This window comes from Danio rerio, chromosome 7, assembly GCF_049306965.1.
Source record: "Danio rerio strain Tuebingen ecotype United States chromosome 7, GRCz12tu, whole genome shotgun sequence".
Classification (NCBI taxonomy): domain Eukaryota; kingdom Metazoa; phylum Chordata; class Actinopteri; order Cypriniformes; family Danionidae; genus Danio; species Danio rerio.
The window spans coordinates 28,186,617-28,197,500 of NC_133182.1; positions in this window are offsets into that span (position 1 = coordinate 28,186,617).

A 10,884-nucleotide genomic window follows, 5' to 3' on the forward strand; every position below is an offset into this window, starting at 1 on the left:
TTCTGATTGGGAATTAAGCAGGCCCATCTATTTACTGCTGGGGCTCACATACAGCCAGTTCAAAAACACAGCGCAGTAATTAACCCCACCTAATCAGATAGCATAGAGCCGAGTTAGGTTCCCATTTATCCTGGGGCAAACAATCAGTGGATGGTGGAGTCAGGGAGAGGTTGAACAAGAGCCTCTCCTATATTTCATAATGGTTAAGCTGATTATAAACCAATATCAGACATGGTAGTTTTCTGTAACTGCGTTCAATGGAAAAGTCCTGCTTGGAGGAAAGACGCAGAGAGGCCTGTTGTGATGATATCTGGATAAATGAGATAAATGATGCACATGATAGATGGTGCTTGCTTACGTTGTCCTAAATTAATTCAAAAACCAGTTGAAAATTGTACTTGCTTTCTTTCAGTTGATGTGCAGCCATGAATGTGCCTTATTCATCATTCTTTAGTCACAATTTATTTCAATGGTCAGTTTGTTGAATTTAGGTAACATTGCATCTACATGCTAACTAATTCTCATTAGATTATAAGTAGACTGTTAAATTGGGGTTAGGGTTAGTGTAAGTTGACATGTACTTGCAAGTTTCTTATAGTCTGTTGAAGGTGCAGTATCAACAGATATTAAGCAGACAGTCTACTAATACTCAAATGGACAATCAAAATAAAATGTTACTTTTTTATCAAACACGTTTAATAATGCAGATAATTATCTTGTTATGTTTCAATTGTTGTTTCAGAATATATATTTGTAAAGCCCACCCTCTGTGTTCTGGCAGTGTGTTCAGGTCACATATTACTTCTGTGTTGTATAGTGCTCTAACTTTTTAATATTACAATGCCACAGGACCACTTCAGGCTTAAGCAGTGGACAATGGTTGTTTATTTACTTTTCTGACAGTTTATGTAGCCCCTCCTAGTGGCTGCATAATGCATGTTCACTTTTAAGTGAACCAGCAAGATTCTTTTTCAGCTCAGCTCTCCTTCCTGTTACAGGAACATGTTCCATATAATTCAAGAAACTGCCTATGACCTTAGAGAGCCTTGCTACTTGAATATGCTGCACTGCATTTGATTGCTGGAAACAGCAATTTGCAGTCCACCTACTCGTTCCAAATGGGACCAGTCAAAAATAGCTTAGGTGTCATTTGGGGGCAAAGAATCCTCTTCCCAAACATTTAATCCAACTTTAATCCCAGTCATTAAGAATTAGACATGCAGAGCTGTCCGGCCGTGCCTCTAAATTACAATCAAACGGTTACCAATTACACAAATTATTGATGGTAGATTCTCTTTTCAACTGCAAATTAAGGCTATTAAGAAAGGCTCCTTTTTAATGCAAAAGTGACTAATTAACCAACGGATGGGAAATCTGCAGCCCAGATATCAAAAAAAGTGCTCGGCGCACATTGCAGAAACACAAGGGAACCAATTAGTTTAATTATCAAAACAGCTAATTAAAATTGCACAGTTCCTAATTAGTTCTTTGCTTTTGCCTCTAATTGACAGTATGGAGATAAATGGGCTGCCGATGAAAAAGGAGAGAGAGAGAGGGAGAGAGAGAGAAAAGGGGAGAGGAGAAAAACAGGAGAAACTTCTGCGGAATATTTATGCTGACTTTATCTCCGTCTGTGTGGCAGCCCTTGAAAGTGGAAAATTAATGACCTTAATTCCCAAACTGTTTTCCCTCTAACGGCGCTCCCCTCCATGCTCCCGGTACACTCGCCTTTGTATGGGGTTTGCCACCCTGCCAACTACTGGAATGGGGGAAAAGCAGGACTTGGGGGTGGGAAAAAGCCACCAATTCTCCTCCTAATGTGACAGCTCCCACCTAACAATAGAGCGAGATGAAAGACTAGAGCAGATGTAACCACTGGGAGCGTTGCATCATGGGACTGCAACTTTGTCGCAAAAGGGCTTGTGCCATCTTTTCCGAGCGCTAATTTGTCCTATAAAAAGAGAAGTCTGCTGGGATGTAGATAAAAGACATTTGATGGAGGAAAAAAGTGCTTTTATTGAATGTTCAAATGCCAGATGAATAATTGCTCTCCAAACTTTGTATTTATTTTCAGATTCATTTAACCAGCGAGTGACCCGCGCCTGCAGTATTACCGTTTGGCTGCGTTTTATAGGAAAGGCTTCCATCTCACCAAAGGCAGTCGAAGCTAAAAAGCAATGATAATAATAGTTCCTTACATTTCTATATTGCTTTTCTAGACACTCAAAGCGATTTACATAATGGGCGGAATCTTCTCATGCACCACCAGTGTGCAGCATCCACCTGGATGATGCGAAGGCAGCCATAATGCACCACACCGCACACCACCTAATTGGTGGAGAGGAGACAAAGCGATAAGGCCAATTATGAAATGGGGATTGTTAGGAGGCCATGATGAGACAGAGGCCAGTAGGCAAATCTGGCCAGGATGTCGGTGTTAAACCCCTACTTTTTTCGATGGACATCCTGGGATTTTTAACAACCACAGAAATTCAGGACCTCGGTTTAACTTCTCATATGAAAGACGGCGCTCACTGAGCAGTGTAGAGTCCCCTTCGCGATACAGGGGCGTTAGGACCCACACAGACTGCAGGTTGAGCACCCTCACTAACACCACTTTCGGCAGCAACCTAGTTTGTGGTCTCCCATCCAGGTACTGACCTGCTTAGCTTCAGTGGGATGAAGCTGGATCGACGGATCCCGCTACATGATATTGCTTCCCGGGCAATCTTGAATGACAGCCATTTGATATCAAAGACAATGTTTGGAGGGTCCTGTGCTCTGGTAAGGCCCGATCCTGGCTGACTGGCTGTAATCCTGTCTATATCCCCTCACATGTCACTGTCGCAACCGCCCCCTCCTGCACATTAGGAGATAAGCATCTACTAATCAGTTTACTCAGGGGCCTGTGTTAAAATGTAAATTACATTAATGTTCAAATTATGCATTATGGTAGTCACTGATGCCTGGCCCATAGCCTGCATAATGTCCCCATCATTTGGATACAATCTTTCTAGGTTTGTCGTTAATGCACACTGATTTGCCCTGGTCTGGTCAGCATCAAGTGTGATACATCAGTCGACTAGCGTGTGTGGGACATCATAGGAGAGACGCCATTTCTGAATTAGCGGGAGAGGAGCTTTTTAGCGGAGCTGCTCTAAAAGGTTACGATAATAACATGTTGGTTTCTTTTGCCTAGCACTCGCCCATGGAGAAAGACATTTCTGCTCTTCGCATTAATATTTCGGTGCTGGCAGTCGGAAAATTGCATAGGTATTAATTTACTTGTAATCCCAGTGAGTCAAAGTGGATTGCCTGAAGAGCTTTTAGGAACAACATTCGAAATGTGATTTATCTGTCCTCTTCCTGGCCATTTGGAAATTGCACCCTGAAGAGACCCTCGTGTTGCAGAAGCTCTTTCTGCCCTGAGGAACCTGCTGCCCATGACTAACAAAGACGCACGTTCCTGGCTAATTGATTGTCTTCTGTTTTATTTATGGAAAGGCGGTAATTAGTGGCCAGCATAATGTACGCCCTTCATTAGCGCACGGGTACCACTATGGATTCGGCTGCTTTGTTTTAGATGCGCACACCATTAGGAGGAAACAAAAGATGAGAATTTATTAGCGCAGGCTCTTGTAAATATCCCTGAAAAGTCAGTGTGCCTTTAAGGGAGAGCCTTAGCAGGGCCTGTAAAACTTCAGTCAGCGCTTGCTCACTGATTCCATTCGCGAGACGGAATACGTTAAGGAAGAAGCGGTATAAATTTAATTTTAATTGTTTTGTACACACGCCAGTGAAAAGGAACTGATTGGACACAGTTCACAGACAGTATATTAATATGTTATTTTCATATGTTAATTGGTTTGCATAATCTTTTCCCGTGCCTGGTTTCAGAGTACCTGGCACCGAGAAGGGGCCTAGAGAGAGAAAAAGGATGACTCCAATTTACATAAAATCAGACTCTCCGAACATTAAATAATAATGCGTCTGCGAGCCGAAGGTGTGTTCAGTTAGCAGAAAGCACATTTCTATAATTTATACGCCAGCTGTTTCGATGCTTTCGAGTCCATTTGCCTCCCTGCCTGCATTTAATGAAATCTTGTTACTGGAGAATTGACTGGAGCAGAATTGAGATTTTAATCCCATTGACGTTGCGGCATGGAAATGCACACTGGTGGGAACTTTTAATGGAGGATCTTGTAATCAGAAGACACTTGTATTCAGCTCCCTTACAATAATGAATCTCATCAAATGCTCCAGGCCGGGCTGTGCGCGAGCGGCTCAAATTTCAAGGTTTTTGACCATCCCCATTTGAGACATTCCTTGGGGAGAGTGTGATTACTCAAGTTTAGCAGTTTATTGCCTCATCTTTCAATAGCCACTGAAGCACAAAATTCTCATCTAGGTTACTCCTTTTTTTCTTCCTTTACTTGAAGAGCAGGCCAATATAGACTGAGGAACAGCTGGTGACATCTCACCGAAGCACCATGTGAATTGCTATTATGATGAAGGCTATTGTTGTCCAAATTATGTTCAGGTTATTATCATCAGTTTATGAATACTCTCAGAAATAATATTAATAATAAAAATAGTAATATTAATAATAATTCCTTACATTTATATAGTGCTTTTCAGGACACTCAAAGCACTTTACACATTTGGGGAATCTCATCATCCATCACCAGTGTGCAGCATCCACCTGGATGGCGCTACAGTACCCATATTGCGCCAGACCGCACACCACACACCAGCTGATTGGTGGAGAGGAGACAGAGTGATGTAGCTAATTATGATATGGGGATGGTTAGGAGGCCATGATGGACAGGCCAGTGGACAAATTTGGCCAGGATGCTGGGGTTAACCCCCTACTCTTTTTGAAGTAGATTTTTAATGACCACAGAGAGTTTAACGTCTCATCCAAAAAACATCACTCATTGAGCAGTCTAGAGTGCCCTTTACTACACTGGGGTGTTAGGACCCACACAGGCCATACATTGAGCACCCCCTGCTGGCCTCACTTATACCACATCCGGCAGCAACCTAGCTTTCCCCTGTTGTCACCCATCCAGGTACTGACCGGGCGCAGCACTACTTACTTCACATGGGCGATCATGTGAGAGTTACAAAGAGCTAGCTGCCAGAATAAAGGTGCAGGAGCTGGGGCAGCACTTTTTCAAAAGGTACATACTTGTACCTGAAAGGTCCATAATGATACTTCAAAGGTACTTTTTAGGTACATTTGGGTACTAATATGCAACTTTTAGGTATCACTGTGGATTCTATGGGTACAAATATGCATTTTCTGAAATGGTACTGCATCAGTGACAGTTCCTGTACCTTTATTTCTGAGAGTGGAGATTTATTATTTCTCTCAGAAATAATTGGTCATTTGGCAATCCGTGATTAGATATTGTTAATATTCGGTATCATCACTGGCAATGTTGGATGTTGAATGAGCAATTGTGATTTATTTGAGCATCTTGATCAATCTGATTCCACAGAGTGCCTTTTTTAACTTATAGATTAACCGAGTAAACACCCTAAAAGTCTTTTATGTTACATTGTGAGCTCGCTACTAATACAAATACTAATACATCTAATACAAATGTATTGGGTGCAATTTGACAACATATAACAGTTGCTATGTTTCCATCCACCTATTTGTATGCTCATTTTGGATATGCACATAAAAAAACAGTTGATAGAAATGCCAAGATGCGCATAATTTTTGAAAATGCGAATAAAAAAAGTTTTATTCAGTAAGAAAAGATGCAGATAAACTATAATGGAAACACTTTTACCGAACAAATTCCAGTATGTGCATTAAAGTGTGATTTTGTTATAAGAGATCATATGATGATAAAAATGTAAACCAGCAGGGTGACCACATTGTGCAACATCTGAACTGTTGTTTTTAACCATTTTAGTATTAGTGTTATTATATCAATAATGACCTCCAAAATCAAGAATGTCTGTCCGCCGCGTCTGACGTCTTCAAACGCCACCACGCGTTCATTGCGTGTCAGGTTTGCCTTCTGAGGCACAAGTCATTTATTAAATGAAGAAAAGATTGTCGCAGCTTCAAAACTGCTTTATTCTCACATGTTTTATGCGATAATCCAGTTTTGTGTATAAGGTTAACTTGGAGTTTTGGATGGAAACATAGCTATTGTGAACATGCTATGCGTATGTGCATTAGATGTCAGGGATATATTGAGATGAAAAATATTAACATTGTGTAATATGCTGAAAAAAATTAACAACTAACCAGTCCTTATATACAGTATATTAAAAAAAAATAAATAAATAATAAACTCCTTTTGTGGCACACAAGGCTGATTAATGTTCCCATATAAAACAGCTTTATACTGTATATACCTTATATACCTCTACTATTCTTACTTCAATTCACAAAAGTCACAAATAATTACAAACACCACACCTTGCCCACCTGCTAGCTCTACCATGATTGCATGGATATCATAAAAAGTTGCGAGACTTTTTTGGGGGAGGTCCATCAGCCTTGTTTTCCTTTTGTGGAGATCAAGCAGGGACACGGAGGTTGTAGTCGAGGCCGGATTTGTCCATGTTCCTCCTGGAGGTCTACTGCAGATCAATCACTGCAGAGCTGCTCCCACCGGGACTCTCAGTAACATCCACTGATTGCTTTCTGTGGTGGAGGCTGTTAAGTGGGAGCCGCATGATGGGCTCATGGACAACACTTAACGATCAATCAGCAAGGTCCAGACCTATTTCCAACTGCATACAGAGGCCGTCCTACACACCACACGCATTCAGCTGGAGAACCATTCAGGTGGTCAGAAGTGTTTAAGAATCACCAGAGAGAGAGTCCCCATCAGCGCTGGAGTGGAGGCTGAGGGAGGGTTGTGTTGGACAAGGACGCAGGGAATGCGCGTTATTCGCATTCAGTGCTGAATGTTTGGTCATTATTTATAATAGGGGAGATTTGAAAGTTGATATTTTGTTTTGAATGGTGTTTGAGAGCATGACCTTCAAAGAGTCAGTGTGCGTTTCAGCTGGCACTTGATGAGAAGAGCTTGTCTTTGGGATTGGCAGGCATTCTGTTGTTTCCCTACCAATTTAAATACACCAGACAAACAAAGCTCTGCGAAAAGGCAAAACATATCTACCCAAGCGGAAATACTTCATATGCTGTTCTTTACCGCAAAATGTAATGATCCGTTACATTCAGTACCATGTCTTTTAGAACATTGTTGGGTTGTGCAGTATTTCCCGAATGCAATATAATCCAGTCTGTAGCACAGGCCTTTATATGAAATGTATTTTAAGTGCCTCCATAGAGCAGATGAAGCTCTAATGGCGAGAGAGCTACTTGAAGTTTTCCCATTGATTAAGGATTCCATTGACTTAATGAACCTTGTGCCTTCTATCAGACAAGCAGCCAATAAGTTCTAATCTCCCAAACAGATGTCAGGCACAGACTAGCTATAAATGAATTGATCTGTTCATCTTCCACAAATGGGAAAATGGCAAAGTATTGATATGACTCCCAGCATGGTGTGATGGATCAGGGATGGTGTTAAAACATGATCCATTAACTAGGAAGTGATCAGGCAGTGACGTTAATTAGGATTCTTCCAAGGTATATAAGATGAAAAGTGGGAAGATTGTTAAATTGCAAAATAATTTTTTTATTTTCTTATACTGCAAGACAGTGGAGATTAGAGAAAAAAATATATTTTACAACATTTGGATGTGACTGTTTAGTCTTATTTGGAGTTATGCTAACAATAGTGAAAGAACTTTTAAGCAAGTACATGATAAAAAAAAAAGCTTAAACATGGATCCAAATGAGATACTTTTAGATACCTGGCAGTTAATTCGCGTAATCTGGCACGTGATAGTAAATTCCTTAATTAATTGATAAACCATATTTAACTGTTAACTTGTAGTTCTCACAAACTGCGTCAAGACAAACTAGTGATCTATTTTTCATTGCCTGAAACTCTCTGACAGCAGATGAAGGTCAAAGGAAAGACACTTTCAGTCATACAAAGAGAAGCTGGTTCAAGATCTGTGATTCTTTAAACATTCCACCTTTACAGTTTCTCATTCAACTCATTCAAGTCTCCTAAAAAGACTGGTTGTTCATGATAAACAAATGCACAAGAGCTTTCTGTAGCATGAGTGGGGCCTCTAATACAGCTGCAGTACATGATGGAGTGAATGCAAATGTTTATAAGAAGCTTCTTCAGAAACGCATAGTTCCTTCCCTTCATTAATTGGTCAAACAGCCACTAATTTTCACACAGCAAAATGACTAAAGCAATTTCTTAAAGCTAAAGACAAAAAAATACTGAAATGGCGGCCCAAAGTCCTGAACTGAACTTGATTGAAAATAGAAAATCTTTGGTGACAATGTTGTTGTAACATATTTGTTGTAATCTTTCTTCATGCTACAGTCATTTATTTTCTCTAATTTTGATTACACTTCGTATTACAGAATAAAATCATGACTGTATTTTCATACTTGGTTACTGATCATTTTTTTCACAACTAATTAAGTATTGCAGTATTTAGAAAGCGTTAGTATTTAGAAGTAGTTGGTGGTTTTTAAGAAAATTCGGAATAAGTTAGTAAATAATTAATAAACTTTTTAAATAAACATTTATATATATTATTTTTAAGGCATATAGTAGTAGTTACTCTTTACTGTATGTTAATAAATGTTATATTAACTCAACTTTATGCTGTTTTTGTGACCTACTCTAAAGGACTAGTTATGAGGACTATTTATGCTTTATAAATCTCATATAAATGTTCAACACTGTGGCTCAGGGATAAGCACTGTCGCCTCATGGCAAGAAGGTCACTGGTTTGAGTTCCGGCTTGGTCAGTTGGCATTTCTGTGTGTAATTTGCTTTTTCTCCCTGTGTTCAAGTGGGTTTCCTCTGGGTGCTCCAGTCCAAACACATGCGCTATAGGTGGATTGAATAAACTAAATTGCCCATAGTGTATGTGCATGAATGTGTGTATGAATGTTTCCTAGTACTGGGTTACAGCTGGAAGTGCATCCGCTTTGTAAAACATATGTTGGATAAGTTTGTGGTTCATTCTGTTGTGGCGACTCTAGATGAAAAAAGGGACTAAGCCGAAGGAAAACGAATGAAATAATAAAATCCCTTATATTAAATGCTCAATATGAAATGTAAAATAAATGCTCGCAATCTTATCTAAAAACAAAATTTAAATTTTAAATTTGCAGAATAACAGCCAGGAGTGTCAAAATACAACATATTTTGATATAAATACAGCGAACAATATAATTTTATTATATAACATTAACTTTAGTGTTTCAGTAGTTTTAAGTGATTTTTAAACTGTTCAATAATTTTGTCTTTAGAAAAGATTGCAATTTTTTTTTATTTCATACAGTTTCATTTGTGTATCTTGAAATTATTATTTTTTTGTTATGATTCAGTCTGTTCTTTTTTTTCTGCTTAGAGTATAATTAAGCCTTTAATTGTTATTTTATAGGGGATTTACAAAGCATAAATAGTCCTTACTTTAGAATAGGTCACACAACTGTATGAAGTTGTCTTAATAAAGCATTTATTAACATACAGAGTAACCATTACTATATACCTGAATAATAAGATATACTCAACCTGACAAAAGTCTTGTTGCCTATCCAAGTTTTAGGAACAACAAATAATAACTTGACTTCTAGTTGATCATTTGGTATCCGAAATGACTAATTTGAAAGGCAAAGCCCTCTAGATTGGGCTTTTTTTTTTTTACCAAAATAAAATATGCCTTGATTTTTAATTATTTTTTTTATTAGGACCGTAAGGTCTGACTTTGCTTAGACAACAGTCTTTTCACTTAACAGCAATAATGTACAGTATAGAATATAAAGTCATGGTGCAGTGTAAAAAGAATTAATATTGCATATAACTCCCATGAGCTTGGTGGACTGCATCCATACATCTCTGCAATGACTCAAATAACTTCAAAGTCATCTGGAACAGCAAAGAAAGCTTTCTTGCAAGACTCCCAGAGTTCATCAAAATTCTTTGGATTCATCTTTAATGACTCCTTCTTTATCTTTCTCCAGACAGGCTCAATAATGTTCATACCTGGTGACTGGGCTGGCCAATCTTGGAGCACCTTGACCTTTTTTGCTTTCAGGAACTTTGATGTAGAGGCTAAAGTCTGAGGAAGAGTGCTCTCTGCTGAAGAATTTGCCCTCTCCTGTGATTTGTAATGTAATGAGCAGCATAAATGTCTTGATACCTCAGGCTGTCCACGTTGCCATCTACTTGGCAGATCTCTCAAACGCCCCCATACTAATTATAACCCCAAACCATGTTTTTTTTTCTTCATCAAACTTGACTGATTTCTGTGGGAATCTTGGGTCTATGCGGATTCAATTAGATCTTCTGCAGTATTTGTGATGACTGGGATGCAGTTCAACAGATGATCCATCAAAAAAGTTCTTTTTCCAAATGATCAACTAGAAGTCAAGTTATTATTTGTTGCTCTTACAACTGGAATCAATGACAAGACCTTTGTCAGGTAATGTAGAAATGCTGATTTGAACAGTTTATTAATCATTTACTAATTAATTCTGAATGAGTTAATACCACCAACTACTCTTACAGTGAATACTTATTGCTTGTAAATAATGCAATTCTTAATTTAGTAATAAAAAAATAACCAGTAACAAAGTATGAAAGCACAATTATTACACACATTATAAGTCAAGAACGCAGCATTCATAGCTGTTTTTATAACCTGCTTACTAATGTCTTATAATGTTGGGGTAATACTTACCAATTGTCGAATTTGATAATACTTAAAAAATTATTTGTAGTGTGTAGTTATTATAAAGTGTTT